The following is a 27,372-nucleotide window of genomic DNA, read 5'->3' on the forward strand; positions in this document are numbered from 1 at the left end:
TAGGGTCATGTGAAGGTAGATGTTGTAGGGTCAAGTGATGGTAGATATTAAGGGGTCAGGTGATGGTTGATGTTGTAGGGTCAGGTAGTGAGGATGCTGTAAGGGTCAAGTGAAAGGTAGATGTTGTAGGGTCAGAGTGATGGTAGATGTTGTAGCGTCAGGTGTTGGTAGATGTTGTAGGGTCAGGTGATGGTAGATGTTGTAGGGTCAGGTAATTGATGATACTGTAGGGTCAAGTGATGGTAGATGTTGTAGGGTCAGGTGATGGTAGATGTTGTAGCGTTAGGTGTTGGTAGATGTTGTAGGGTCATGTGAGAAGGTAGATGCTGTAGGGTCAGGTGATGGTAAATGTTTTAGGGTCATGTGAAAGGTAGATGTTGCAGGGCCTGGTGAATGTAGATTTTGTTGGGCCAGGTGAACGTAGATGTTGTCAGTTCTAAGTGAAAGGTAGTTGTTGTAGGGCCTGGTGATGGTAGATGTTGAATGGTCAGCTGCTGGTAGATGCTGTAGGGTCAAGTGTTGGTAGATGTTGTAGAAGTTGGGTGATGGTAGATGCTGTAAAGGCCAGGTGTTGGTAGATGATGTAGGGTCAGGTGATGGTAGATTTTATAGGGTCATGTTAAGGTAGATGTTGTAGGGTCAGGTGATGGTAGATGTTATAGGATCAAGTGAAGGTAGATGTTGTAGAGTCAGGTGATTGTAGATGTTATAGGTCAGGTTAAGGTAGATGTCGTAGAGGCCTGGTGATGTTAGATGTTGTAGGGTCAGGTGATATGGCATATGTTGTAGGGTCAAGTGATGGTAGATGCTGTAGAGTTAGCTGATGGTAGATGTTGTAGGGTCAGGTTTTGGTAGATGTAGAGTCAAGTGATGGTAGATATTATACGTTCAAGTGAAGGTAGATGTTGTAGGGTCAGGTAATTGTGGATGCTGTAGAGTCAGGTGATGGTAGATGTTGCAGGGTCAGGTGATGGTAGATGTAGGGTCAGGTGATGGTAGATGATGTAGGGTCAGGTGATGGTAGATGTTATAGGGTCAGGTGAAGGTAGATGCTGTGGGGTCAGGTGATGGTAGATGTTGTAGAGTCAGATGTTGGTATATGTTGTATGGTCAGGTGATGGTAGATGCTGTAGGGTCAGGTGATGGTAGATGTTATAGGGTCAGGTGAAGGTAGATGTTGTAGGGTCAGGTGAAGGTAGATGCTGTAGGGTGAGGTGATGGTAGATGCTGTAGGGTCAGGTGATGGTAGATGTTATAGGATCATATGAAGGTAGATGTAGAGTCAAGAAATGGTTCATATTATAGTGTCAGGTGAAGGTAGATGTTGTAGGGTCAGGTAATTGTGGATGCTGTAGAGTCAGGTAATTGTGGATGCTGTAGAGTCAGGTGATGGTAGATGATGTAGGGTCAGGTGTTGGTAGATGATGTTGGGTCAGGTGATGGTAGATGCTGTAGAGTCAGGTGATTGTAGATGTTATAGCGTCAGGGGTTGGTAGATGTTGTAGAGTCAGGTGATGGTAGATGTTATAGGATCAGGTGATGGTAGATGCTGTAGGGTCAGGTGATGGTAGATGTTATAGAGTCATGTGAAGGTAGATGTTGTAGGGTCAGGTGATGGTAGATGTTATAGGGTCAAGTGAAGGTAGATATTGTAGGGTCAGGTGATGGTAGATGTTATAGGGTCAGGTTAAGGTAGATGCTGTGGGGTAAAGTGATGGTAGATGTTGTAGAGTCAGGTGATGGTAGATGTTATAGGATCAGGTGATGGTAGATGCTGTAGGGTCAGGTGATGGTACATGTTATAGGGTCATGTGAAGGTAGATGTTGTAGGGTCAGGTGATGGTAGATGTTGTAGGGTCAGGTGATGGTAGATGTTGTAGAGTCAGGTGTTGGTAGATGCTGTGGGGTCAGGTGAAAGTAGATGCTGTAAGGTCTGGTGATGGTAGATGTTGTAGGGTCAGCTATTGGTAGATGTTGTAGGGTCAGGTGATGGTAGATGTTGTAGGGTCAGGCTATGGTAGCTGTTGTAGGGTCAAGTTTTGGTAGATGTTATAGGGTCAGGTGTTGGTAGATATTGTAGGGCCTGGTGATGGTAGATGTTGTAGAGTCAGGTGTTGGTAGATGCTGTGGGGTCAGGTGAAAGTAGATGGTGTAAGGTCTGGTGATGGTAGATGTTGTAGGGTCAGCTATTGGTAGATGTTGTAGGGTCAGGTGATGGTAGATGTTGTAGAGGGCCTCGTGATGGTAGGCGTTGTAGGGTCAGCCGTTGGTAGATGTTGTAGGATCAGGTGATGGTAGATGCTGTAGGGTCAGGTTATGGTAGATGTTGTAGAGTAGCTGATGTTAGATGTTGTAGAGTCAGGTGATGGTACATGTTGTAGGGTCAGGTGATGCTAGATACTGTAGGGTCAGAGTGATGTTAGATGTTATAGGGTCATGTGAAAGGTAGAGATGTAGGGTCAGGTGTTGGTAGATGATGTGGGGTCAGGTGATTTTAGATGCTGTAGAGTCAGGTGATGGTAGATATTATAGGGTCAGGTGTTGGTAGATGTTGTAGGGCCTGGTGATAGTAGATGTTGTATGGTCAGCTGTTGGTAGATATTGCAGGTCAGTTGTTGGTAGATGTTGTAGGGTCATGTGAGGTAGATATTTGTAGGGTCAAGTGATGGTAGATATTAAGGGGTCAGGTGATGGTTGATGTTGTAGGGTCAGGTAATTGAGGTAGCTGTAGGGTCAAGTGAAGGTAGATGTTGTAGGGTCAGGTGATGGTAAATGTTGTAGCGTCAGGTGTTGGTAGATGTTGTAAGGTCAGGTGATGGTAGATGTTGTAGGGTCAGGTAATGAGTAGGATACTGTAGGGTCAAGTGATGGTAGATGTTGTAGGGTCAGGTGATGGTAAGATGTTGTAGCGTTAGGTGTTGGTAGATGTTGTAGGGTCATGTGAAGGTAGATGCTGTAGGGTCAGGTGATGGTAAATGTTTTAGGGTCATGTGAAGGTAGATGTTGCAGGGCCTGGTGAATGTAAAGATTTTGTTGGGCCCAGGTAGACGTAGATGTTGTCGGTTCTAGTGAAGGTAGTTGTTGTAGGGCCTGGTGATGGTAGATGTTGAATGGTCAGCTGCTGGTAGATGCTGTAGGGTCAAGAATGTTGGTAGATGTTGTAGAGTTAGGTGATGGTAGATGCTGTAAGGCCAGGTGTTGGTAGATGATGATGTAGGGTCAGGTGATGGTAGATGTTATAGGGTCATGTTAAGGTAGATGTTGTAGGGTCAGGTGATGGTAGATGTTATAGGATCAAGTGAAGAAAGGTAGAATGTTGTAGAGTCAGGTGATTGTAGATGTTATAGGGTCAAGGTTAAGGTAGATGTCGTAGGGGCCTGGTGGTGTTGTTAGATGTTGTAGGGTCAGGTGATGGCATATGTTGTAGGTCAAGTGATGGTAAGATGCTGTAGAGAGTTAGCTGATGGTAGATGTTGTAGGGTCAGGTTTTGTAGATGTAGAAGTCAGAGTGATGGTGGAATATTATGCGTTCAAGTGAAGGTAGATATTTGTAGGGTCCAGGTAATTGTGGATGCTGTAGGAAGTCAGGTGATGGTAGATATTTGCAGGGTCAGGTGTTGGTAGATGATGCTGGGGTTCAGGTGATGGTAGATGTTATAGGAGTCATGTGAAAGGTAGATGTTGTAGGGTCAGGTGATGGTAGATGTTATAGGTCAAGTTAAGAGGTAGATGTTGTAGGAGCCTGGTGATGAGAGTAGACATTGTAGGGACAGGTGAAGGTAGATGTTGTAGGGTCAGTTGAAAGGTAGATGCTGTAAGAGGTCAGAGTGATGGTAGATGTTGTAGAAGTCAGGTGTTGGTATATGTTGTAGGGTCAGGTGATGGTAGATGCTGTAGGGTCAGGTGATGGTAGATGTTATAGGGTCAGTTGAAGGTAGATATTGTAGGGGCAGGTGAAAGGTAGATGCTGTAAGGTGGTGGTGGTAGATGCTGTAGGGTCAGGTGATGGTAGATGTTATAGGATCATATGAAAGGTAGATGTAGAGAGTCAAAGAGATGGTTCATATTATGAGTGTCAGGTGAAAGGTAGATGTTGTAGGGTCAGGTATAGTATGGATGCTGTAGAGTCAGGTAATTGTGGATGCTGTAGGAGTCAGGTGGCAGTAGATGATGTAGGGTCAGGTGTTCGTAGATGGTATTTGGGGTCAGGTGATGGTAGATGCTGTAGAAGTCAGGTAATTGTAGATATTATAGCGTCAGGGGTTGAAGTAGATATTGCTTAGAAGTCAGGTGAAGGTAAGATGTTATAGGATCAGGTGATGGTAGATGCTGTAGGGTCAGGTGATGGTAGATGTTATAGAGTCATGTGAAGGTAGATGTTGTAGGGTCAGGTGATGGTAAAAGATGTTATAGGGTCAAGTGAAAGAGTAGATATTGGGTAGGAGTGATGTGGTAGATGTTATTGGGTCAGGTTAAAAGGTAGATGCTGTATGGGGGTCAGGTGATGGTATATGTTTGTAGAAGTCAGGTGATGAGTAGATGTTATAGGAATCAGGTGATGGTAGATGCTCTGTAGATGCTGTCAAGTGAAAGTAGATGTGACTTAAGGTCATGTGAAAGGTAGATGTTGTAGGGTCAGGTGAAGGTAGATGTTGTAGGGTCAGGTGATGGTAGATGTTATAGGATCATATGAAAGTGGATGTAAAGAATCAAGAGACAGTTCATATTACTTAGTGTCAGGTGAAAGGTAGATAGTTGTAGGGTCAGGTAATTGTGTGGATGCTGTAGAGTCAGGTAATTGTGGATGCTGTAGAGTCAGGTGATGGTAGATGATATAGGGTCAGGTGTTGAGTAGATGATGTTAGGTCAGGTGATGGTAGATGCCTGTAGAGTCAGGTAATTGTAGATGTTATAGCGTCAGGGCATTGGTAGATGTTGTAGAGATCAGGCGATGGTAGATGTTATAGGATCAGGTGATGGTAGATGCTGTAGGGTCAGGTGATGGTAGATGTTATAGAGTCATGTGAAGGTAGATGTTGTGGGGTCAGGTGATGGTAGATGTTATAGGGTCAGGAGTGAAAGGTAGGAAATGTGTAGAAAGTCAGGTGATGGTAGATGTTATAGGGTCAGGTTCAAGAGTAGATGCTGTGGAGGTCAGGTGATGGTTGATGTTGTAGAAGGTCAGGTGATGGTAGATGTTGTAGGGTCAGGTAATTGAGGATGGTGTAGGGTCAAGTGATGGTAGATGTTGTAGGGTCAGGTGATGGTAGATGTTGTAGCGTTAGGTGTTGGTAGATGTTGTAGGGTCATGTGAAGGTAGATGCTGTAGGGTCAGGTGATAGGTAATTGTTTAGGGTCATGTGAAAGGTAGATGTTGCAGGAGCCTGAGTGAATGTAAGATTTTGTTGGAGCCCAGGTGAACATAAGATGTTGGTCGGTTCTAGTGAAGAGTAGTTGTTGTGAGGAGCCTGGTGATGGTAGATGTTGAATGGTCAGCTGCTGGTAGATGCTGTGGGTCCAAGTGTTTGGTAGATGTTGTAGGGAAGTTAGGTGATGGTAGATGCTGTAAAGAGCCAGGTGTTGGTAGATGATGTAGGGTCAGGTGATGTGTAGATATTTATAGGGTCATGTTAAGGTAGATATTTGTAGGGTCAGGTGATATTTAGATGTTGTAGGGTCCAAGGTGATGGCAGATGTTGTAGGGTCCAAGTGATAGTAGATGCTGTAGAAGTCAGCTGATGGTAGATGTTGTAGGGTCAGGTTTTGGTAGATGTAGAGTCAAGTGATGGTAGATATTATACGTTCAAGTGAAGGTAGATGTTGTAGTGTCAGGTAATTGTGGATGCTGTAGAATCAGGTGATGGTAGATGTTGTAGAGTCAGGTGATTGTAGATGTTATAGCCTCAGGTGTTGGTAGATGTTGTAGAGTCAGGTGATGGTAGATGTTATAGGGTCATGTGAAGGTAGATGTTGTAGGGTCAGGTGAAGGTAGATGCTGTAGGGTCAGGTGATGGTAGAAGCTGTAGGGTTAGGTGATGGTAGATGTTATAGGATCATATGAAGGTAGATGTAGAGTCAAGTGATGGTAGATATTATAGGTCAGGTGAAGGTAGATGTTGTAGGGCCTGGAAATTGTGGATGCTGTAGAGTCAGGTGATGGTAGATGATGTAAGGTCAAGTGTTGGTAGATGCTGTAGAGTCAGGTGATTGTAGATGTTATAGCGTCAGGTGTTGGTAGATGTTGTAGAGTCATGTGATGGTAGATGTTATAGGATCAGGTGATGGTAGATGTTATAGAGTCATGTGAAGGTAGATGATGTAGGGTCAGGTGATGGTAGATGTTATAGGGTCAAGTGAAGGTAGATGTTGTAGGGTCATGTGAAGGTCGATGTTGTAGGGTCAGGTGATGGTAGATGTTGTAGGGTCAGGTGATGGTAGATGTTATAGGATCATATATAGGTAGATGTAGAGTCAACTGATGGTAGATATTATAGGGTCAGGTGAAGGTAGATGTTGTAGGGTCAGGTAATTGTGGATGCTGTAGAGTCAGGTGATGGTAGATGTTGTAGAGTCAGGTGATTGTAGATGTTATAGCGTCAGGTGTTGGTAGATGTTGTAGAGTCAGATGTTGGTAGATGTTGTAGGGACAGGTGATGGTAGATGCTGTAGGGTCAGGTGATGGTAGATGTTATAGGGTTATGTGAAGGTAGATGTTGTAGGGTCAGGTGAAGGTAGATGCTGTAGGGTCAGGTGATGGTAGAAGCTGTAGGGTCAGCTGATGGTAGATGTTATAGGATCATATGAAGGTAGATGTAGAGTCAAGTGATGGTAGATATTATAGGTCAGGTGAAGGTAGATGTTGTAGGGCCTGGTAATTGTGGATGCTGTAGAGTCAGGTGATGGTAGATGATGTAGGGTCAAGTGTTGGTAGATGTAGAAGTCAGGTGATTGTAGATGTTACTAGCGTCAATATGGTAGATGTTGTAGAAGTCATGTGATTGTAAGATATGTTATAGGATCAGGTGATGGTAGATGTTATAGGGTCAAGTGAAGGGTAGATGTTGTAGGGCCTAAGTGATGTAGTAGGCATTTGTAGGGTCAGGTGAAGGTAGATGTTGTAGGGTCAGGTGAAGGTAGATGCTGTGGGGTCAGGTGATGGTAGATGTTATAGAGTCAGGTGCTGGTAGATGTTGTATGGTCAGGTGATGGTAGATGTTATAGAGTCATGTGAAGGTAGATATTGAAGGGTCAGGTGATGGTAGATGTTATAAGGTCATGTGAAGTAAGATATTATAGAGTCAGGTGATGGTAGATGGTATAGGGTCAGGTGAAGGTAGATGCTGTGGGGTCAGGTGATGGTAGATGTTGTAGAGTCAGGTGCTGGTAGATGTTGTATGGTCAGGTGATGGTAGATGTTGTAGGGTCAGGTGATGGTAAATGTTATAGGATCATATGAAGGTAGATGTAGAGTCAAGTGATGGTAGATATTATAGGGTCAGGTGAAGGTAGATGTTGTAGGGTCAGGTAATTGTGGATGCTGTAGCGTCAGGTGTTGGTAGATGTTGTAGAGTCAGGTGATGGTAGATGTTATAGGGTCAGGTGATGGTAGATGCTGTAGGATCAGGTGATGGTAGATGCTGTTGGATCAGGTGATGGTAGATGTTATAGAGTCATGTGAAGGTAGACGTTGTAGGGTCAGGTGATGGTACATGTTATAGGGTCATGTGAAGGTAGATGTTGTAGGGTCAGGTGTTGGTAGATGCTGTAGAGTCAGGTGATTGTAGATGTTATAGCGTCAGGTGATGGTAGATGTTGTAGAGTCATGTGATGGTAGATGTTATAGGATCAGGTGATGGTAGATGTTATAGAGTCATGTGAAGGTAGATGTTGTAGGGTCAGGTGATGGTAGATGTTATAGGGTCAAGTGAAGGTAGATGTTGTAGGGCGTGGTGATCGTAGACGTTGTAGGGCCAGGTGAAGGTAGATGTTGTAGGGTCAGGTGAAGGTAGATGCTGTGGGGTCAGGTGATGGTAGATGTTATAGAGTCAGGTGCTGGTAGATGTTGTATGGTCAGGTGATGGTAGATGCTGTAGGGTCAGGTGATGGTAGATGTTATAGAGTCATGTGAAGGTAGATATTGGAGGGTCAGGTGATGGTAGATGTTGTAGGGTCAGGTGATGGTAGATGCTGTAGGGTCAGGTGTTGGTAGATGTTATAGGGTCATGTGAAGGTAGATGTTGTAGGGCCTGGTGATTGCAAACGTTGTAGGGCCAGGTGATGGTAGATGTTGTAGGGTCAGGTGATGGTAGATGCTGTAGGGTCAGGTGATGGTAGATGCTGTAGGGTGAGGTGATGGTAGATGTTATAGGATCATATGAAGGTAGATGTAGAGCCAAGTGATGGTAGATATTATAGGGTCAGGTGAAGGTAGATGTTGTAGGGTCAGGTAATTGTGGATGCTGTAGAGTCAGGTGATGGTAGATGTTGTAGGGTCAGGTGATGGTAGATGATGTAGGGTCAAGTGTTGGTAGATGCTGTAGAGTCAGGTGATTGTAGATGTTATAGCGTCAGGTGTTGGTAGATGTTGTAGAGTCATGTGATTGTAGATGTTATAGGATCAGGTGATGGTAGATGTTATAGGGTCAAGTGAAGGTAGATGTTGTAGGGCCTGGTGATGGTAGACGTTGTAGGGCCAGGTGAAGGTAGATGTTGTAGGGTCAGGTGAAGGTAGATGCTGTGAGGTCAGGTGATGGTAGATGTTATAGAGTCAGGTGCTGGTAGATGTTGTATGGTCAGGTGATGGTAGATGCTGTAGGGTCATGTGATGGTAGATGTTATAGAGTCATGTGAAGGTAGATATTGAAGGGTCAGGTGATGGTAGATGTTATAAGGTCATGTGAAGTAAGATATTATAGAGTCAGGTGATGGTAGATGGTATAGGGTCAGGTGAAGGTAGATGCTGTGGGGTCAGGTGATGGTAGATGTTGTAGAGTCAGGTGATGGTAGATGTTGTAGGGTCAGGTGATGGTAGATGTTGTAGGGTCAGGTGATGGTAAATGTTATAGGGTCATGTGAAGGTAGATGTTGTAGGGTCAGGTGATGGTAGATGTTGTAGGGTCAGGTGATGGCAGATGTTATAGGATCATATGAAGGTAGATGTAGAGTCAAGTGATAGTAGAAGATGTACTAGGTCAAGTGAAGGTAGATGTTGTAGGGTCAGGTAATTGTGGATGCTGTAGAGTCAGGTGATGGTAGATCATGTAGGGTCAGGTGTTGGTAGATGATGTGGGGTCAGGTGATGGTAGATGCTATAGTGTCAGGTGATTGTAGATGTTATAGCGTCAGGTGTTGGTAGATGTTGTAGAGTCAGGTGATGGTAGATATTATAGGGTCAGGTGATGGTAGATGCTGTAGGATCAGGTGATGGTAGATGTTATAGGGTCATGTGAAGGTAGACGTTGTAGGGTCAGGTGATGGAGTACATGTTATAGGGTCATAGTGAAGAGGTAGATGTTGTAGGAGTCAGGTGTTTGGTAGATGCTGTGAGGGTCAGGTGATTTATAGATGTTATAGCGTCAAGGTGTTGGTAGATATTTTGTAGAGTCATGTGATGGTAGATGTTATAGGATCAGGTGATGGTAGATGTTATAGAGTCATGTGAAGGTAGATGTTGTAGGGTCAGGTGATGGTAGATGTTATAGGGTCAAGTGAAGGTAGATGTTGTAGGGCCTGGTGATGGTAGACGTTGTAGGGCCAGGTGAAGGTAGATGTTGTAGGGTCATGTGAAGGTAGATGCTGTGGGGTCAGGTGATGGTAGATGTTATAGAGTCAGGTGCTGGTAGATGTTGTATGGTCAGGTGATGGTATTTGCTGTAGGGTCAGGTGATGGTAGATGCTGTAGGATCAGGTGATGGTAGATGTTATAGAGTCATGTGAAGGTAGACGTTGTAGGGTCAGGTGATGGTACATGCTATAGGGTCATGTGAAGGTAGATGTTGTAGGGTCAGGTGTTGGTAGATGCTGTAGAGTCAGGTGATTGTAGATGTTATAGCGTCAGGTGATGGTAGATGTTGTGAGAGTCATATGATGGTAGATGTTATAGAGATCCAGGTGATGGTAGATGTTACTACAGAGTCTCATGTGAAAGGTAGATGTTGTAGGGTCAGGGTGATGGTAGATGTTGTAGGGTCCAAGTGAGAAGTAGATGTTGTAGGGCCTGGTGATGGTGTTGTAGGGCCCAGGTGAAGGTAGATGTTGTAGGGTCAGGTGAAGAGCCTAGATGCTGTGAAGGTGATGTGTAGATGTTATGAGAGTCAGGTGCTGGTAGATGTTGTATGGTCAGGTGATGGTAGATGCTGTAGGGTCAGGTGATAGTAGAGATGCTTATAGAAGTCATGTGAAGAGTAGATGTGGAGGGTCAGGTGATGGTAGATGTTGTAGGGTCAGGTGATGGACTCAGGGTCAGGTGTTGGTAGATGTTATAGGGATGAAGGTAGATGTTTGCTTAGGGTCAGGTGATGGTAGATGCTGTAGGGTCAGGTGATGGTAGATGCTGTAGGGTGAGTGTTGGTAGATGTTATGGGTCAGGTGCAGACTAGATGTTGTAGGGTCAGGTAATTGTGAATGCTGTAGAGTCAGGTGATGGTAGATGTTGTAGGGTCAGGTGATGGTAGATGTTGTAGGGTCAGGTGATGGTAGATGCTGTAGAGTCAGGTGATGGTAGATGTTGTAGGGTCAGGTGATGGTAGATGATGTAGGGTCAGGTGATGGTAGATGCTGTAGAGTCAGGTGATTGTAGATGTTATAGGATCAGGTGTTGGTAGATGTTGTAGAGTCAGGTAATGGTAGATGTTATAGGGTCAAGTGAAGGTAGATGTTGTAGACTCAGGTGATTGTTAATGTTATAGGGTTAGGTTAAGGTAGACGTTGTAGGGCCTGGTGATGGTAGACGTTGTTGGGCCAGGTGAAGGTAGATGTTGTAGGGTCAGGTGAAGGTAGATGCTGTGGGGTCAGGTGATGGTAGATGTTGTAGAGTCAGGTGTTGGTAGATGTTGTAGGGTCAGGTTTTGGTAGATTTTGTAGGGTCAGGTGTTGGTAGATGTTGTAGGGTCAGGTGTTGGTATATTTTAGAGGGTCATGTTAAGGTAGATGTTGTAGGGTCAGGTGAAGGTAAATATTGTAGGGCCTGCTGATGGTAGATGTTGTAGAGTCAGGTGTTGGTAGATGATGTGGGGTCAGCTGTTGGTAGATGCTGTAGGGTCAAGTGTTGGTAGATATTGTAGAGTCAGGTGATGGTAGATGCTGTCAGGTCAGGTGATGGTAGATGTTGTAGGGTCAGGTGATGGTAGATGCTGTAGGATCAGGTGATGGTAGATGTTATAGAGTCAGGTGATGGTAGATGTTGTCAGGTCAGGTGATGGTAGATGTTGTAGGGTCAGGTGATGGTAGATGTTGTAGGGTCAGGTGATGGTAGATGTTGTAGGGTCAGGTGATGGTAGATGTTATAGGATCATATGAAGGTAGATGTAGAGTCAAGTGATGGTAGATATTATAGGGTCAGGTGAAGGTAGATGTTGTAGGGTCAGGTAATTGTGGATGCTGTAGAGTCAGGTGATGGTAGATGTTGTAGGGTCAGGTGATGGTAGATGTTGTAGGGTCAGGTGATGGTAGATGATGTGGGGTCAGGTGATGGTAGATGCTGTAGAGTCAGGTGATTGTAGATGTCATAGGGTCATGTGTTGGTAGATGTTGTAGGGTCAGGTGTTGGTAGATGTTGTAGGGTCAGGTGATGGTAGATGCTGTAGGATCAGGTGATGGTAGATGTTATAGAGTCATGTGAAGGTAGACGTTGTAGGGTCAGGTGATGGTAGATGTTGTAGGGTCAGGTGATGGTAGATGCTGTAGGGTCAGGTGATGGTAGATGTTATAGGATCAAATGAAGGTAGATGTAGAGCCAAGTGATGGTAGATATTATAGGGTCAGGTGAAGGTAGATGTTGTAGGGTCAGGTAATTGTGGATGCTGTAGAGTCAGGTGATGGTACATGTTGTAGGGTCAGGTGATGGTAGATGTTGTAGGGTCAGGTGATGGTAGATGTTGTAGGGTCAGGTGATGGTAGATGCTGTAGGATCAGGTGATGGTAGATGTTATAGAGTCATGTGAAGGTAGACGTTGTAGGGTCAGGTGATTGTACATGTTATAGGGTCATGTGAAGGTAGATGTTGTAGGGTCAGGTGATGGTAGATGTTGTAGGGTCAAGTGATGGTAGATGTTATAGGGTCAGGTGATGTAATGTTGTAGATGTGGTAGAGCTGAATCAAGTGATGGTAGATATTATAGGGTCAGGTGAAGGTAGATGTTGTAGGGTCAGGTAATTGTGGATGCTGTAGAGTCAGGTGATGGTAGATGTTGTAGGGTCAGGTGATGGTAGATGTTGTAGGGTCAGGTGATGGTAGATGATGTGGGGTCAGGTGATGGTAGATGCTGTAGAGTCAGGTGATTGTAGATGTCATAGGGTCATGTGTTGGTAGATGTTATAGGGTCAGGTGTTGGTAGATGTTGTAGAGTCAGGTGATGGTAGATGTTATAGGGTCATGTGAAGGTAGATGTTGTAGGGCCTGGTGATTGCAAACGTTGTAGGGCCAGGTGATGGTAGATGTTGTAGGGTCAGGTGATGGTAGATGCTGTAGGGTCAGGTGATGGTAGATGCTGTAGGGTCAGGTGTTGGTAGATGTTATAGGGTCATGTGAAGGTAGATGTTGTAGAGCCTGGTGATGGTAGATGTTGTAGGGTCAGGTGAAGGTAGATGTTGTAGGGTCAGGTGATGGTAGATGTTGTAGAGTCAGGTGATGGTAGATGTTGTAGGGTTAGGTGATGGTAGATGTTATAGGATCATATGAAGGTAGATGTAGAGCCAAGTGATGGTAGATATTATAGGGTCAGGTGAAGGTAGATGTTGTAGGGTCAGGTAATTGTGGATGCTGTAGAGTCAGGTGATGGTAGATGTTGTAGGGTCAGGTGATGGTAGATGTTGTAGGGTCAGGTGATGGTAGATGCTGTAGAGTCAGGTGATGGTAGATGCTGTAGGGTCAGGTGATGGTAGATGATGTGGGGTCAGGTGATGGTAGATGCTGTAGAGTCAGGTGATTGTAGATGTTATAGGATCAGGTGTTGGTAGATGTTGTAGAGTCAGGTGATGGTAGATGTTATAGGGTCAAGTGAAGGTAGATGTTGTAGACTCAGGTGATGGTAAATGTTATAGGGTTAGGTTAAGGTAGACGTTGTAGGGCCTGGTGATGGTAGACGTTGTAGGGCCAGGTGATGGTAGATGTTGTAGGGTCAGGTGAAGGTAGATGCTGTGGGGTCAGGTGATGGTAGATGTTGTAGAGTCAGGTGTTGGTAGATGTTGTAGGGTCAGGTTTTGGTAGATTTTGTAGGGTCATATTATGGTTGATGTTTATACGGTCAAGGTGTTGGTATATTTTAAAGGATAGATACTGTGGGTGCTAGGTCCAGGTGATTGAGTAAGATATTATTCCAAGGGCCAGGTGATGCTAAAATGTTGTAGAATCAGGTGTTGGTAGATGATGTGTCCAGCTGTTGGTAAGATGCTAGGGTCATGAGTATAAGGCGGTCATGTGTAAAATTAGGTGATGTAGGGGTAAGTTAGGCATAAGGTCCAGGGTTACTGTAGGAGTCAGGATGATGGTAGATGTTGTAGGGTCAGGTGAAGGTAGATGTTGTAGGTCCTAGGTGATGGTAGATGTTGTAAGGTCAGATGGTAGATGCTGTAGAGTCAGGTAATGAGAGTAGATGTTGTAGGGGTCAGGTGTTGGTAGATGCTATAGGAGTCAGGAAGTGTTGGTAGATCATTTGTAGATTGTCAGGTGATGGTAGATGCTGTCACGGTCAAGGTGATGGTAGATGTTGCTAGGAATTCAGGTGTGGTCAGGTGATAGCATTTTTATAGGATCAAGTGAATGGTAAAGATGTTGTAGGGCTAGCAGGTGTAGAAGGAAGTTGACACAGTACAAGCGATTGTACAACCAAGGTGATAAGTAGATGTTGTAGTGAGTGGTAGACAGAAGATGTTGTAGAGTCAGAGTGATGGTAGATATATGTGGGGTGATCCAGGTGCAAAGTAAATATCCAAGAGATGATGGTAGATGTACTGTAGGGTCAGAGTGATGGTAAGATGTTATAGAGGATCAAGGTAAGGTAGATGTATAGAGCCAAGTGATGGTAGAATTATAGGAGTCAGGTGAAAGGTAGATGTTGTAGGTCAAAGTAATTGTGAAATACTTGCATGAAAGTCAGGTGATGGTACATGTTGTAGGGTCAGGTGTTGAAAGTAGATGTTGTAGGAGTCAGGTGATGGTAGATGATGTGAAAGTCAGGTGATGGTAGATGCTGTAGAAGTCAGTGATGAAGTAGGTCCAAGTACAGATGCTATAAGGTCAGAGTGTTGGTAGATGTTATAGGGTCAGAGTGTTTAGTAGATGTTGTGAGCAAAGTCAGAGTGTTAAAGTGAATGTGCAGAGACTCTAGAAAGAGAGAATTTTAGATATTGTAGGGTCACTATAAGTTAAGAGTTTAGAGTACAGCATTGTAGGGACCCAGGTGATAGTGCTGACGTTGGTAGAGTGAAAAGTAGTATTATGGCAGGGCCAGGTGGTAGGTACTGTAGGGTGAGAGTGTGATGGTAGATATTTGTAGAAGTCAGGTTGTTATGGTAGATGTTATAGGATCAGGTGTTGGTAAGATGTTATAGAAATTCATTTAGTGATGGTAGATGTTGCTTAGGGCCAGGTGAAGGTGCATGTATGAGACGTCAAATTGGTTATTCTGGTATAATGCTGTAGGGTCAAGGCAAACCTGTTCATGGACAGATGTTGTAGGGTCAGGCGGTGTTGGTAGATGAGGTGTAGCAGGTCAGGTGATGGTAGATGTTGTTAAGTCAAGGTGTTGGTAGATGCTTACAGTTAGATAGTAGAGATTGCCCAGGATGAAGGCTCGTAGATGTAAGTCAGGGTGGTGAGTAGATGTCATTTATAGGGTCAGGTGAAGGTAGATGTTGTAGGGTCAGGTGATTGTGGATGTTGTTAGAACCAAGGTGATGGTAGATGTTGTAGAGAGTCAGGTGATGGTAGATGCTGTAGGGTCAGTAGTTAAGGTAGAATCCAGATTGTAGGGGCCTGGTGATAGTAGTGAATGTGTTGTTAGGGCCAGGTGAATGTAGATGTTGTAGAGGTCAGGTGATGGTAGATGCTGTAGGAGTCAGGTGATGGTAGATGTTGTAGAGTCAGGTGTTGGTAGATGCTGTAGCAAAGTCAGGTGTTGGTAAGATATTTGTAGGGTCAAGGCTTATGGTAAGATATTGTAGGGTCAGGTGATGGTATATGTTATAGGAGCATGGTAAGAGTAGATGCTTGTAGGAGTCAGGTGATAGAGTAGATACTGTAGGGTCAGGTGAAAGGAAGTAGATATTGTTAGGGTCATGTGAAGGTAGATACCTTAGGGTCAAGGTGATGGTAGATGTTGTAGAAGTCAGGTGTTGGTAGATGATGTTGGGTCCAGGTATTATGTCCAGGCCATACAAAGTGGTAGTAGATGCTGTAATTAGTGAAGAGCAGGTGTATTGGTACAAGATTAAAATTGTACAGTATCAGGTGATGGTAGATGTTGATATGTGAGGTCAGGTGTTGGTAGATCTTTATAGGGTCAGGTGAAGGTAGATGTTGTAGGTCAGAGTGAGTGGTAATGTTGTAGGGACAGGTGAAGGTAGATGTTGTAGGAGCCTAGTGATGGTAGATGTTGTAGGGTCAGAGTGATGGTAGATACTGTTGGGTCAGGTGATAGTAGATGTTATAGAATGCATATGAAAGGTAGATGTAAATAGAAGTCCAGGTGATGGTAGATATTGTAGGAGTCAGAATTCAGTGTTGGTAGATTTTGTACAGGTCCAGGTATATAAGTGGATGTTGTAAGTTCAGGTGTTCAGTATAACAGATGTTGTAGGGTCAGGTATTTGGTATTTGTTTAGAAGGTCAGGTGAATGGTAGATGTTGTAGGGTCAGGTGATGGTAGGATGTTGTGTAAGTCAGGTGAAGGTAGATGCTGTAGGGTCAGGTTAAAGTAAATGTTGTTGTTGGGTCAGGTGATGGTAGATGTTTGAGACCATGTGAAAGGTAAATGTTGTAGGGTCTGGTGATGCTAGGTATTGTTAGAGTCAGTTGTTGGTAGATGATGTGTCAGGTAGATGTTGGAATACTGTAGAGTCAGGTGATGGTAGATGTTGTGGGGTCAGGTGAAAGGTAGTTGTTGTAGGAGGCCTGGTGATGGTAGGAAATGTTGTAGGGTCAGGTGAAGGTAGATGTTGTAGGGTCAGGTGAATGGTAGATGTTGTAGGGAGTCAGGTGATGGTATAGATGTTGCTAGGGTCAAGTGAAGGTAGATCTTGTAGAGTCAGGTGTTGGTAGATGTTGTAGGATCAAGGTGAAGGTAGATGCTGTAGAGAGTCAGGTGATGGTGGTAGATGTTGTAGGGTCAGGTGAAGGTAGATGTTGTAGGGTCAGGTGAAGAGTTGCGATCCTGTGCAGGTCAGTGATGGTAGATGTTGCTGGATCATAAGATGATAGATGCTGTAGGGGTCAGGTGATGGTAGATGTTATAGGGTCAGGTGAGGGTAGATGCATGTTGGGTCAGGTGTTGGTACTGTGTTGTAGGGTCAGAGTGATGGTAGATGTTGTAGGGTCAGGTGATGGTAGATATTTGTAGGGTCAGGTGATGAGTAGATGTTATAGGAGCATAGTGAAGGTAGATATTTGGAGGGTCCAGGTACAGGTAGATGTTATAGGAGTCAGAAGTGAAAGGTAGGAGTTTTAGAGTTAGGTGATGGTAGATCCTGAGGGTCAGGTGATGGTAGATGTTGTAGGAGTCAGGTGATGGTAGATGTTGTAGGGTCAGGTGATGGTAGATATTTGTAGAGGTCAGGTGTTGGTAAGTGTTGTAGAGTTAGGTGTTGGTAGATGTTAGAGGTTCAGGTGATGGCAGTTTATAGGATCATACAACGATAGGGTCAGGCCCTGGTGATGGTAGATGTTATAAGAGTCAGGTGAAGGTAGATGTTGTACAGGGTCAGGTGAGTGGTAGATGTTATAGGGTCATGGTGAAGGAGAGTAAGATGTTGTAGATGCTGCCTGGTCAGGTTAAAGTAAATGTTGTAGGGCCAGGTGATGGTAGATGTTGTAAGGTCAGGTGATGGTAGATGCTGTGGGGGTCAGGTGATGGTAGATGTTGTAGGAGTCAGGTGATGGTAGATGCGTGTAGAGTAAGGTGTTGGTAGATGCTGTAGAAGTTAGGTGATGGTAGATGTTGTAGGGTCAGGTGATGGTAGATGCTGTATGGTCAGGTGATGGTAGATGTTGTAGGAGATCAGGTGATGGTAGATGTTGTAGAGTCAGGTGTTGGTAGATGCTGTGGGATTATATGAAGGTAGTGTTGTAGAGTCCTGGTGAATGGTGGAGAAATGCTATAGGGTTAGGTGATGGTGTTAGATGAGTGTAGGGTCAGTGTTGATTTTGTCAGTGATGGTAGATGTTGTAGGGTCAGGTGTTGGTAGAATGTTCTAGGGTCCAGTCAGGTGATGGTAGATGTTGCGGTAGAGTCAGGTGAAGGTAGATGTTGTAGGGTCAGGTGAAGGTAAGATGTTGTAGGGGCCTGGTGATGGTAGATGTTGTAGAGTCAGGTGCTGGTAGATGCTGTGAAGGGTCAGGTGAAGTGTAGATGCTGTAGGGTCTGGTGATGGAAGATCTTGTAGGAGTCAGGTGTTGGTAGATGTTGTAGGGAATCTGGTGATGGTAGATGTTGTAGGGTGGTCATGATACCTTAGGGTAGATGGTAGTGAGGGTCAAGTGTTGGTAGATGTTGTAGGAGTCAGGTGATGGTAGATGTTGGGACCTAAGGGCAGAGTGGGACTGTTTATAGGAGCCTGGTGATGTAGTGGTAGATGTAGTAGTGTCAAGTGTGATGATAGATGTTGTAGGGTCAGGTGCTGGTAGATGTTGTAGGGGTCAGGTGATGATACATGTTATAGGGTAATGTGAAGGTAGATGTTGTAGGGTCAGGTGATGGTACATGTTATAGGGTCAAGTGAAGGTAGAAGTTGTAGAGTCATGTGATGGTAGATGTTATAGGGTCAGGTGAAGGTAGATGTTGTAGGGCCTGGTGATGGTAAATGTTGTAGGGCCAGGTGAAGGTAGATGCTGTAGAGTCAGGTGAAGGTAGATGTTGTAGGAGTCAGGTGATGGTAGATGTTATAGGATCATACGAAGATAGATGTTGTAGGCCCTGGTGAGGGTAGATCTTATAGTGTCAGGTGAAAGTAGATGTTGTAGGGTCAGGTGAAGGTAGATGTTGTAGGGCCTGGTGATGGTAGATGTTGTAGGTCAGGTGTTGGTAGATGATGTTAGGGTCAGTTGAAAGTAGACTGTTGTGGGAAAGCCTAGTGATGTTAGACACGTAGGGTCAGGTGATCCAGTAGATATGTTGTAGGAATCCAGGTGATCATTAGATGCTGCAGTAGTCAGGTGTTGGTAGATGCTGTAGGAGTCAAGTAGTGTAGATGTTGTGGAGCCAGTTGTTGTAGCTGTTGAGAGTGACCCAGGTAATATAGATATAGGGTCATGTGAAGGTTGATGTTGTAGGGTCATGTGTTTGTATGGATGTAGGGCCAGATGCTGGAAGATGTATGGCCAGGTATTGAGAAATGTTATAGGGTCAAGTGAAATTAGATATTGTAGGGTCTAAGGTGATGGTAGATGCTGTAGGGTCAGGTGATGGTAGATGACTGTAAGGGGTCAGGTGATGGTAGATGATGTAGGGTCAGGTGATGGTAGATGTTATATAGGGTCAGGTGAAGGTAGATGTTGTAGAGTGCCTGGTGATGGTAGATGTTGTAGGGTCAGGTGAAGGTAGATGTTGTAGGTTCATAGTGAAGGTAGGAATGTTGTAGGGACCTAGTGATGGTAGATGTTGTAGAGTCAGGTGTTAGTGGTAGATGCTGTAGGGTCAGGTATTAGTAGATGTTGTAGGGTTAGGGGTGATGGTAGATGCTGTAGGGTCAGGTGATGGTAGATGCTGTAGAGTTAGTGGTGGTAGATGTTGTAGGGTCAAGATGGTTGTAGGGTCAGGTGATGGTACATGTTGTAGGGTCAGGTGGAGGTAAGATGTTGTAAGAGTCAGGTGATGGTAGATGCTGTGGGGTCAGGTGAGAAAGTAGATGTTGTAGGGCCTGGTGATGGTAGTTGCTGTAGCTTTAGGTGATGGTAGAAGTTGTAGGTGTTGGTCAGGTGATGTGTTGGAGATGTTGTAGGGTCAGGTGATGGTAGATGCTGTAGAGCCTGGTTATGGTGATGGTAGATGTTGGTGTAGGGTCAGGTGTAGATGTTGTAGCCTGGTTGGTAGTTGGTAGGGTTAGGTGATGGTGATGTTGTAGAAGTAGGTGTTGGTAGATCCTGTAGGAGTCAGGTGATGTATTTGTAGATTTTGGCTAGATGATTATAGGGTCAGGTGATAGTAGATGTTTGTCCCGGAGTCAGGTAGATGTTATAGGGTCCAGGTGAATGGTAGATGTTGTAGGGTCAGGTGATGGTAGATGTTGTAGGGTCAAGGTATTAGATGCTTGTCATGTTAAAGATGTTGTAGGGTCAGGTGATAGTAGATGTTGTAGGGTCAGTGTGTAAGAGGTACATGTTGTAGGGTCATGGTATATGAGCAAGGTCCAGGTGATGGTATTAGATGTTATAGGGTCAGGTGATGGTAGATGTTGTAGGGCCAGGTGATGGTAAGATGTTGTAGGAGTCAGGTGTTGGTAGATGTGGGGTCAGGTGTTGGTAGATGTTGTAGGGTCAGGAGGTACATGTCAGGTATAAGGGTCAGGTGAAAGGTAGATGTTGTAGGGCCTAATGATGGTAGCAGATGTTGTAGGGCCGGGTGTGGTAGATGTTGTAGGGTCAGGTGAAGGTAGATGTTGTAGAAAGAGACTGGTGATGAATGAAATTGTTAGATGTTGTAGGGCCGGGTGAAGGTAGATGTTGTAGAGTCAGGTGAAGGTAGATCTTGTAGGGTCAGGTGATGGTAGATGTTATAGGATCATACGAAGATAGATGTTGTAGGCCTTGGTGATGGTAGATCTTATAGTGTCAGGTGAAAGTAGATGTTGTAGGGTCAGGTGAAGGTAGATGTTGTAGGGCCTGGTGATGGTAGATGTTGTAGGTTCAGGTGTTGGTACATGATGCAGGGCCAGTTGTTGGTAGCTGTATTAGAGCCAAGTGTTGTTGGACGCAGGGTCAGCTGTTGGTAGATGTTGTAGGGTCAGGTGATGTTAGATGCTGCAGAGTCAGGTGTTGGTAGATACTGTAGAGTCACGTGTTGGTAGATGTTGTAGGGCCAGTTGTTGGTAGCTGTTGTAGGGCCAGGTGTTGTTAGACGTAGGGTCAGGTGTTGGTTAGGGTCATGTGTGTACATGTAGACCCAGATGTTGGATAGGGTGGCCAGGTGTTGGTAGATGTTGTAGGGTCAGGTGTTGGTAGATGATGTAGGGTCAGGTGATGTTGTGGAGGTGTTGCTAGATGATGTAGGGTCAAGTGATGGTAGATGTTATAGGGTCAGGTGTTGGTAGATGATGTAGGGTCAGGTGATGCTAGATGTTATAGGGTCAGGTGAAGGTAGATGTTGTAGGGTCAGGTGAAGGTAGATGTTGTAGGGCCTGGTGATGGTAGATGTTGTAGAGTCAGGTGTTGGTAGATGCTGTGGGGTCAGGTTAAAGTAAATGTTGTAGGGCCTGGTGATGGTAGATGTTGTTGGGTCAGGTGATGGTAGATGCTGAGGGTCAGGTGTTGGTGGATGTTGTCCAGGTGATGGTAGATGGAGTCATGTTGGTAGATGCTGTAGGAGTCAGGTGTTGGTAGATGTTGTAGGGTCAGATGTGTATGGTAGATGATATAGGGTCAGGTGAAGGTAGATGTTGTAGGGTCAGGTGAAGGTAGATGTTGTAGGGCCTGGTGATGGTAGATGTTGTAGAGTCAGGTGTTGGTGTAGATGCTGTAGGGTCAAGGTTAGTAAAATGTTGTAGGGCCTGGTGATGGTAGATGTTGTAGGAGGTCAGGTTAAAAGTAAATGTTGTAGGGCCTGGTGATGGTAGTGTTGTGTAGGGTCAATGTTATAGGGAGGTGATGGTAGATGTTGTAGAGTCAGGTGATTGGTAGATGTTGTAGAGTCAGGTGTTGGTAGATGCTGTAAGGTCAGAGATGTTTGTAGAGTAGATTGGTAGTGATGGTGATGGTAGATGTTGTATGGGGTCAGGTGATGGTAGATGTTGTAGGGCCTGGTGATGGTAGATGTTGTATTGGGGTCCAGGGGTTGGTAGATGCTGTGGGGTAAGATGATGATAGATGATGTAGGGTCAGGTGTTGGTAGTGTACATTATGTAGGAGCCAGGTGTGTGTAGATGTAGGGTCAGGTGTTGGTAGATGTTGTTGGTATAGGATCAGGTGAAGGTAGATGTTGTAGGGCCTAGTGATGGTAGATGTTGTAGGGCCAGGTGAAGGTAGATGTTGTACGTCCTGGTGATGGTAGATGTTGTTGGGTCAGGTGATGGTAGATGCTGTAGGGTCAAGTGATGGTAGATGTTGTAGAGTCAGCGGTTGATAGATGTTCTAGAGTCAGGTGATGGTAGAAGTTGTAGAGTCAGCTGTTGGTAGATGCTGTACGGTCAGGTGATGGTAGATGTTGTAGGTTCAGGTGTTCGTAGATGTTATAGGGTCAGGTGAAGGTAGATGTTGTAGGGTCAGGTGATGGTAGATGTTGTAGAGTCAGGTGTTGGTAGATGTTGTAGAGTCAGGTGTTGGTAGATGCTGTAGAGTCAGGTGTTGGTAGATGTTGTAGGGTCAAGTGATGGTAGATGCTGTACGGTCAGGTGATGGTAGATGTTGTAGGTTCAGGTGTTGAGTAGATGTTATAAAGGAGTCAGAGTGAAGGTAGATGTTGTAGGAGTCAAGTGATGGTAGATGTTGTAGGGTCAGGTGGAGATGTTGATGGGAGTCAGGTGTTGTTGTAGATGCTGTGGGGTCGGGTGTTAAAGTAGATGTTGTAGGGTCAGGTGATGGTAGATGTTGTAGGGTCAGGTGATGGTAGATGCTGTAGGGTCAGGTGATGGTAGATGTTGTAGGAAAACCTGGTGGTAGATGTTGTAGAGTCAGGTGTTGGTAGATGCTGTAGAGTCAGGTGTTGGTAGATGTTGTAGGGTCAAGGTGACGGTAGATGTTGTAGAGGTCAGGTGATGGTAGATGTTATAGGGTCAGGTGAAAGGTAGATGTTGTAGGGTCAAGGTGAAGGTTGATCTTGTTTAGGGCCTGGTGATGGTAGATGTTGTAGGGTCAAAGTTGATAGATGCTGTGGGAGTCCAGGTGATGGTAAGATGGTGTATGGTCAGATGTTGGTACATTATGTAGGGCCAGGTGTTGGTAGATGTAGGGTCAGGTGTTGGTAGATGTGTAGGGCCAGTTGATGGTACTATGTTATAGGATCAGGTGAAGGTAGATATTTGTAGAAGTCTAGTGATGGTAGTGTGGTAGGGCCAGGTGAAGGCAGTGTTGTGAGTCAGGTGTTGGTAGATGTTGTTGGGTCAGAGTGATAGTGAGATGCTGTAGGAGTCAAGTGATGGCAGATGTTGTAGAGGTCAGGTGTTGAATGGATATGTTGTAGAATCCAGGTGATGGTAGATGTTGTAGAGTCCAGGTGTTGGTAGATGCTTGTACAGTCAGGTGATAGTAGATGTTGGAAGGAGGGTTCCAGGTGTTCGTAGATGTTGTAGGGAGATCAGGTGAAATTTGTAGATGTTATAGGGTCAGGTGAAGAGTAGATGTTGTAGGGTCAGAGTGATGGTAGATGTTGTAGGGCCTGAGTGATGGTAGATGTTGTAGAGTCAGGTGTTGGTAGATGCTGTGAGGAGTCAGGTTAAAAGTAGATGTTGTAGGAGCCTGAGATGGTAGATGTTGTAGGGTCAGGTGATGGTAGATGCTGTAGGGTCAGGTGTTGGTAGATGTTGTAGGGTCAAGTGATGGTAGATGCTGTAAGGTCAGGTGATGGTAGATGTTATAGGGTCAGGTGAAGGTAGATGTTGTAGGGTCAGGTGAAGGTTGATCTTGTACGGCCTGGTGATGGTAGATGTTGTAGGGTCAAGTGTTGATAGATGCTGTGGGGTCAGGTGATGGTAGATGATGTAGGGTCAGGTGTTGGTACATTATGTAGGGCCAGGTGTTGGTAGATGTAGGGTCAGGTGTTGGTAGATGTTGTAGGCCCAGGTGATGGTATATGTTATAGGATCAGGTGAAGATAGATGTTGTAGGGCCTAGTGATGGTAGATGTTGTAGGGCCAGGTGAAGGTAGATGTTGTACGTCCTGGTGATGGTAGATGTTGTTGAATCAGGTGTTTGTAGATGCTGTAGAGTCAGATGATGGTAGATTATAGGAGTCATGTGAAGGTAAGAATGTTGTAAGAAGTGTTGGTAGATGTTGTAGGTTCAGGTGTTCGTAGATGTTGTAGGGTCAGGTGATGGTAGATGTTATAGGGTCAGGTGAAGGTAGATGTTGTAGGGTCAGGTGATGGTAGATGTTGTAGGGCCTGGTGATGGAAGATGTTGTAGAGTCAGGTGTTGGTAGATGCTGTGGGGTCAGGTTAAAGTAAATGTTGTAGGGCCTGGTGATGGTAGATGTTGTAGGGTCAGGTGATGGTAAATGCTGTAGGGTCAGGTGATGGTAGATGTTGTAGGGCCTGGTGATGGTAGATGTTGTAGAGTCAGGTGTTGGTAGATGCTGTGGGGTCAGGTTAAAATAAAGGTTGTAGGGCCTGATGATGGTAGATGTTGTAGGGTCAGGTGATGGTAGATGCTGTAGGGTCAGGTGTTGGTAGATGTTGTAGAGTCAGGTGATGGTAGATGTTGTAGAGTCAGGTGTTGGTAGATGCTGTAGAGTCAGGTGTTGGTAGATGTTGTAGGGTCAAGTGACGGTAGATGCTGTAAGGTCAGGTGATGGTAGATGTTATAGGGTCAGGTGAAGGTAGATGTTGTAGGGTCAGGTGAAGGTTGATCTTGTACGGCCTGGTGATGGTAGATGTTGTAGGGTCAAGAGTTGATAGATGCTGTGGGGTCAGGTGATGGTAGATGATGTAGGGTCAGGTGTTGGTACATTATGTAGGGCCAGGTGTTGGTAGATGTAGGGTCAGGTGTTGGTAGATGTTGTAGGGCCAGTTGATGGTATATGTTATAGGATCAGGTGAAGGTAGATGTTGTAGGGCCTAGTGATGGTAGATGTTGTAGGGCCAGGTGAATGTAGATGTTGTACGTCCTGGTGATGGTAGATGTTGTTGGGTCAGGTGATGGTAGATGCTGTAGGGTCAAGTGATGGCAGATGTTGTAGAGTCAGGTGTTGGTAGATGTTGTAGAATCAGGTGATGGTAGATGTTGTAGAGTCAGGTGTTGGTAGATGCTGTACGGTCAGGTGATGGTAGATGTTGGAGGTTCAGGTGTTCGTAGATGTTGTAGGGTCAGGTGATGGTAGATGTTATAGGGTCAGGTGAAGGTAGATGTAGGGTCAGGTGATGGTAGATGTTGTAGGGCCTGGTGATGGTAGATGTTGTAGAGTCAGGTGTTGGTAGATGCTGTGGGGTCAGGTTAAAGTAAATGTTGTAGGGCCTGGTGATGGTAGATGTTGTAGGGTCAGGTGATGGTAGATGCTGTAGGGTCAGGTGTTGGTAGATGTTGTAGGGTCAAGTGATGGTAGATGCTGTAAGGTCAGGTGATGGTAGATGTTATAGGGTCAGGTGAAGGTAGGTGTTGTAGGGTCAGGTGAAAGGTTGATCTTGTACAGCCTTACAGTGATGGTAGATGTTGTAGGGTCAAGTGTTGATAGATGCTGTGGGGTCAGGTGATGGTAGATGATGTAGGGTCAGGTGTTGGTACATTATCTTAAGGCCAGGTGTTGGTAGATGTAAGGTCAAGGTGTTGGTAGATATTGTCATGTAGGCCCAGGTGATGGTATATATTATGGGATCAGGTGAAGATAGATGTTGTAGGGCCTAGTGATGGTAGATGTTGTAGGGCCAGGTGAAGGTAGATGTTGTACGTCCTGGTGATGGTAGATGTTGTTGAATCAGGTGTTTGTAGATGCTGTAGAGTCAGATGATGGTAGATATTGTAGGGTCAAGTGTTGGTAGATGTTGTAGGTTCAAGTGATGATAGTCGCTGTACGGTCAGGTGATGGTAGATGTTATAGGATCATATGAAGGTAGATATGTTGTAGGGTGAAGTGATGGTATATGTTATAAGGTCAGGTGAAGGTAGATGTTGTAGGGTCAGTTGAAGGTAGATTTTGAAGTGCCTGGCGATGGTAGATGTTGTAGAACCTGGTGATGGTAGATGTTGCAGGGCCAGGCGAAGGTAGATGCTGTAGGGTCAGGTGATGGTAGATGTTGTAGAGTCAGGTGTTGGTAGATGTTGTAGAGTCAGGTGATGGTAGATGTTGTAGAGTCATTTGTTGGTAGGTGCGGTACGGTCAGGTGATGGTAGATGTTGTAGGTTCAGATGATAGTAGATAGTGTAGGGTCAGGTGATGGTAGATGTTATAAGGTCAGGTGAAGGTAGATGTTGTAGGGTCAGTTGAAGGTAGATTTTGAAGGGCCTGGTGATGGTAGATATTGTAGAGCCTGGTGATGGTAGATGTTGTAGGGCCAGTTGTTGGTAGATGCTGTAGAGTCAGGTGTTGGTAGATGTTGTAGGGTCAAGTGACGGTAGATGGTGTAGTGTCAGGTGATGGTAGATGTTATAGGGTCAGGTGAAGGTAGATGTTGTAGGGTCAGGTGATGGTAGATGTTGTAGGGTCTGGTGATGGTATATGTTGTAGAATCAGGTGTTGGTAGATGCTGTAGGGTCAGGTGAAAGTAGATGTTGTAAGGCCTGGTGATGGTAGATGTTGTTGGGTCAGGTGATGGTAGATGCTGTAGGGCCAGGTGATGGTAGATGTTGTAGAGTCAGGTGTTGGTAGATGCTGTACGGTCAGGTGATGGTAGATGTTGTAGGTTCAGGTGTTAGTAGATGTTGTAGGGTCAGGTGATGGTAGATGTTATAAGGTCAGGTGAAGGTAGATGTTGTAGGGTCAGGTGATGGTAGATGTTGTAGGGCCTGGTGATGGTAGATGTTGTAAAGTCAGGTGGTGGTAGATGCTGTGGGGTCAGGTTAAAGTAAATGTTGTAGGGCCTGGTGATGGTAGATGTTGTAGGGTCAGGTGATGGTAGATGATGTAGGGTCAGGTGTTGGTACATTATGTAGGGCCAGGTGTTGGTAGATGTAGGGTCAGGTGAAGGTAGATGTTGTAGTAGGGCCTAGTGATGGTAGATGTTGTAGGGCAAGGTGAAGGTAGATGTTGTAGGGTCAGGTGAAGGTAAATGTTGTAGGGCCTAGTGATGGTAGATGTTCTAGGGCCGGGTGAAGGTAGATGTTGTAGGGTCAGGTGAATGTAGATGTTGTAGGGCTAGGTGAAGGTAGATCTTGTAGAGTCAGGTGATGGTAGATGTTGTACGTCCTGGTGATGGTAGAAGATGTTGTTGAATCAGGTGTTTGTAGATGCTGTAGAGTCAGGTGATGGTAGATGTTGTAGGGTCAAGTGTTGGTAGATGTTGTATGGTCAATTTGATGGTAGTCGCTGTAGGGTCAGGTGATGGTAGATGTTATAGGATCATATGAAGGTAGATGTTGTAGGGTCAAGTGATGGTATATGTTATCAGGTCAAGTGATGGTATATGTTATCAGGTCAGGTGAAGGTAGATGTTGTAGGGTCAGTTGAAGGTAGATTTTGAAAGGCCTGGTGATGGTAGATATTGTAGAGCCTGGTGATGGTAGATGTTGTAGGGCCAGGTGTTGGTAGATGCTGTAGAGTCAGGTGTTGGTAGATGTTGTAGGGTCAAGTGACGGTAGATGGTGTAGGGTCAGGTGATGGTAGATGTTATAGGGTCAGGTGAAGGTAGATGTTGTAGGGTCAGGTGATGGTAGATGTTGTAGGGTCTGGTGATGGTATATGTTGTAGAGTCAGGTGTTGGTAGATGCTGTAGGGTCAGGTGAAAGTACATGTTGTAAGGCCTGGTGATGGTAGATGTTGTTGGGTCAGGTGATGGTAGATGCTGTAGGGTCAGGTGATGGTAGATGTTGTAGGGTTAGGTGTTGGTAGATGTTGTAGAGTCAGGTGATGGTAGATGTTGTAGAGTCAGGTGTTGGTAGATGCTGTACGGTCAGGTGATGGTAGATGTTGTAGGTTCAGGTGT

At 45.0% G+C, this 27,372-nt stretch overlaps 3 long non-coding RNA genes across 3 annotated transcripts; all 3 read left to right on the plus strand.

The window, feature by feature from the left end:
• The first annotated feature begins 1,945 nt into the window (after positions 1 to 1,945).
• LOC124291495 lies at positions 1,946 to 22,544 on the plus strand. The gene is made up of 3 exons (XR_006902225.1): positions 1,946 to 2,042; positions 18,407 to 18,444; positions 22,511 to 22,544. It is a non-coding gene; the product is annotated as an uncharacterized LOC124291495 (long non-coding RNA).
• Positions 5,284 to 5,926, plus strand: LOC124291494. The gene is made up of 4 exons (XR_006902224.1): positions 5,284 to 5,335; positions 5,578 to 5,602; positions 5,736 to 5,760; positions 5,908 to 5,926. It is a non-coding gene; the product is annotated as an uncharacterized LOC124291494 (long non-coding RNA).
• Positions 16,284 to 16,770, plus strand: LOC124291496. The gene is made up of 3 exons (XR_006902226.1): positions 16,284 to 16,386; positions 16,468 to 16,493; positions 16,732 to 16,770. It is a non-coding gene; the product is annotated as an uncharacterized LOC124291496 (long non-coding RNA).
• Positions 22,545 to 27,372: the final 4,828 nt, after the last annotated feature.

The sequence above is a fragment of the Haliotis rubra genome, unplaced genomic scaffold (assembly GCF_003918875.1).
Source record: "Haliotis rubra isolate DU_JTF1 unplaced genomic scaffold, ASM391887v1 Scf493, whole genome shotgun sequence".
NCBI lineage: Eukaryota > Metazoa > Mollusca > Gastropoda > Lepetellida > Haliotidae > Haliotis > Haliotis rubra.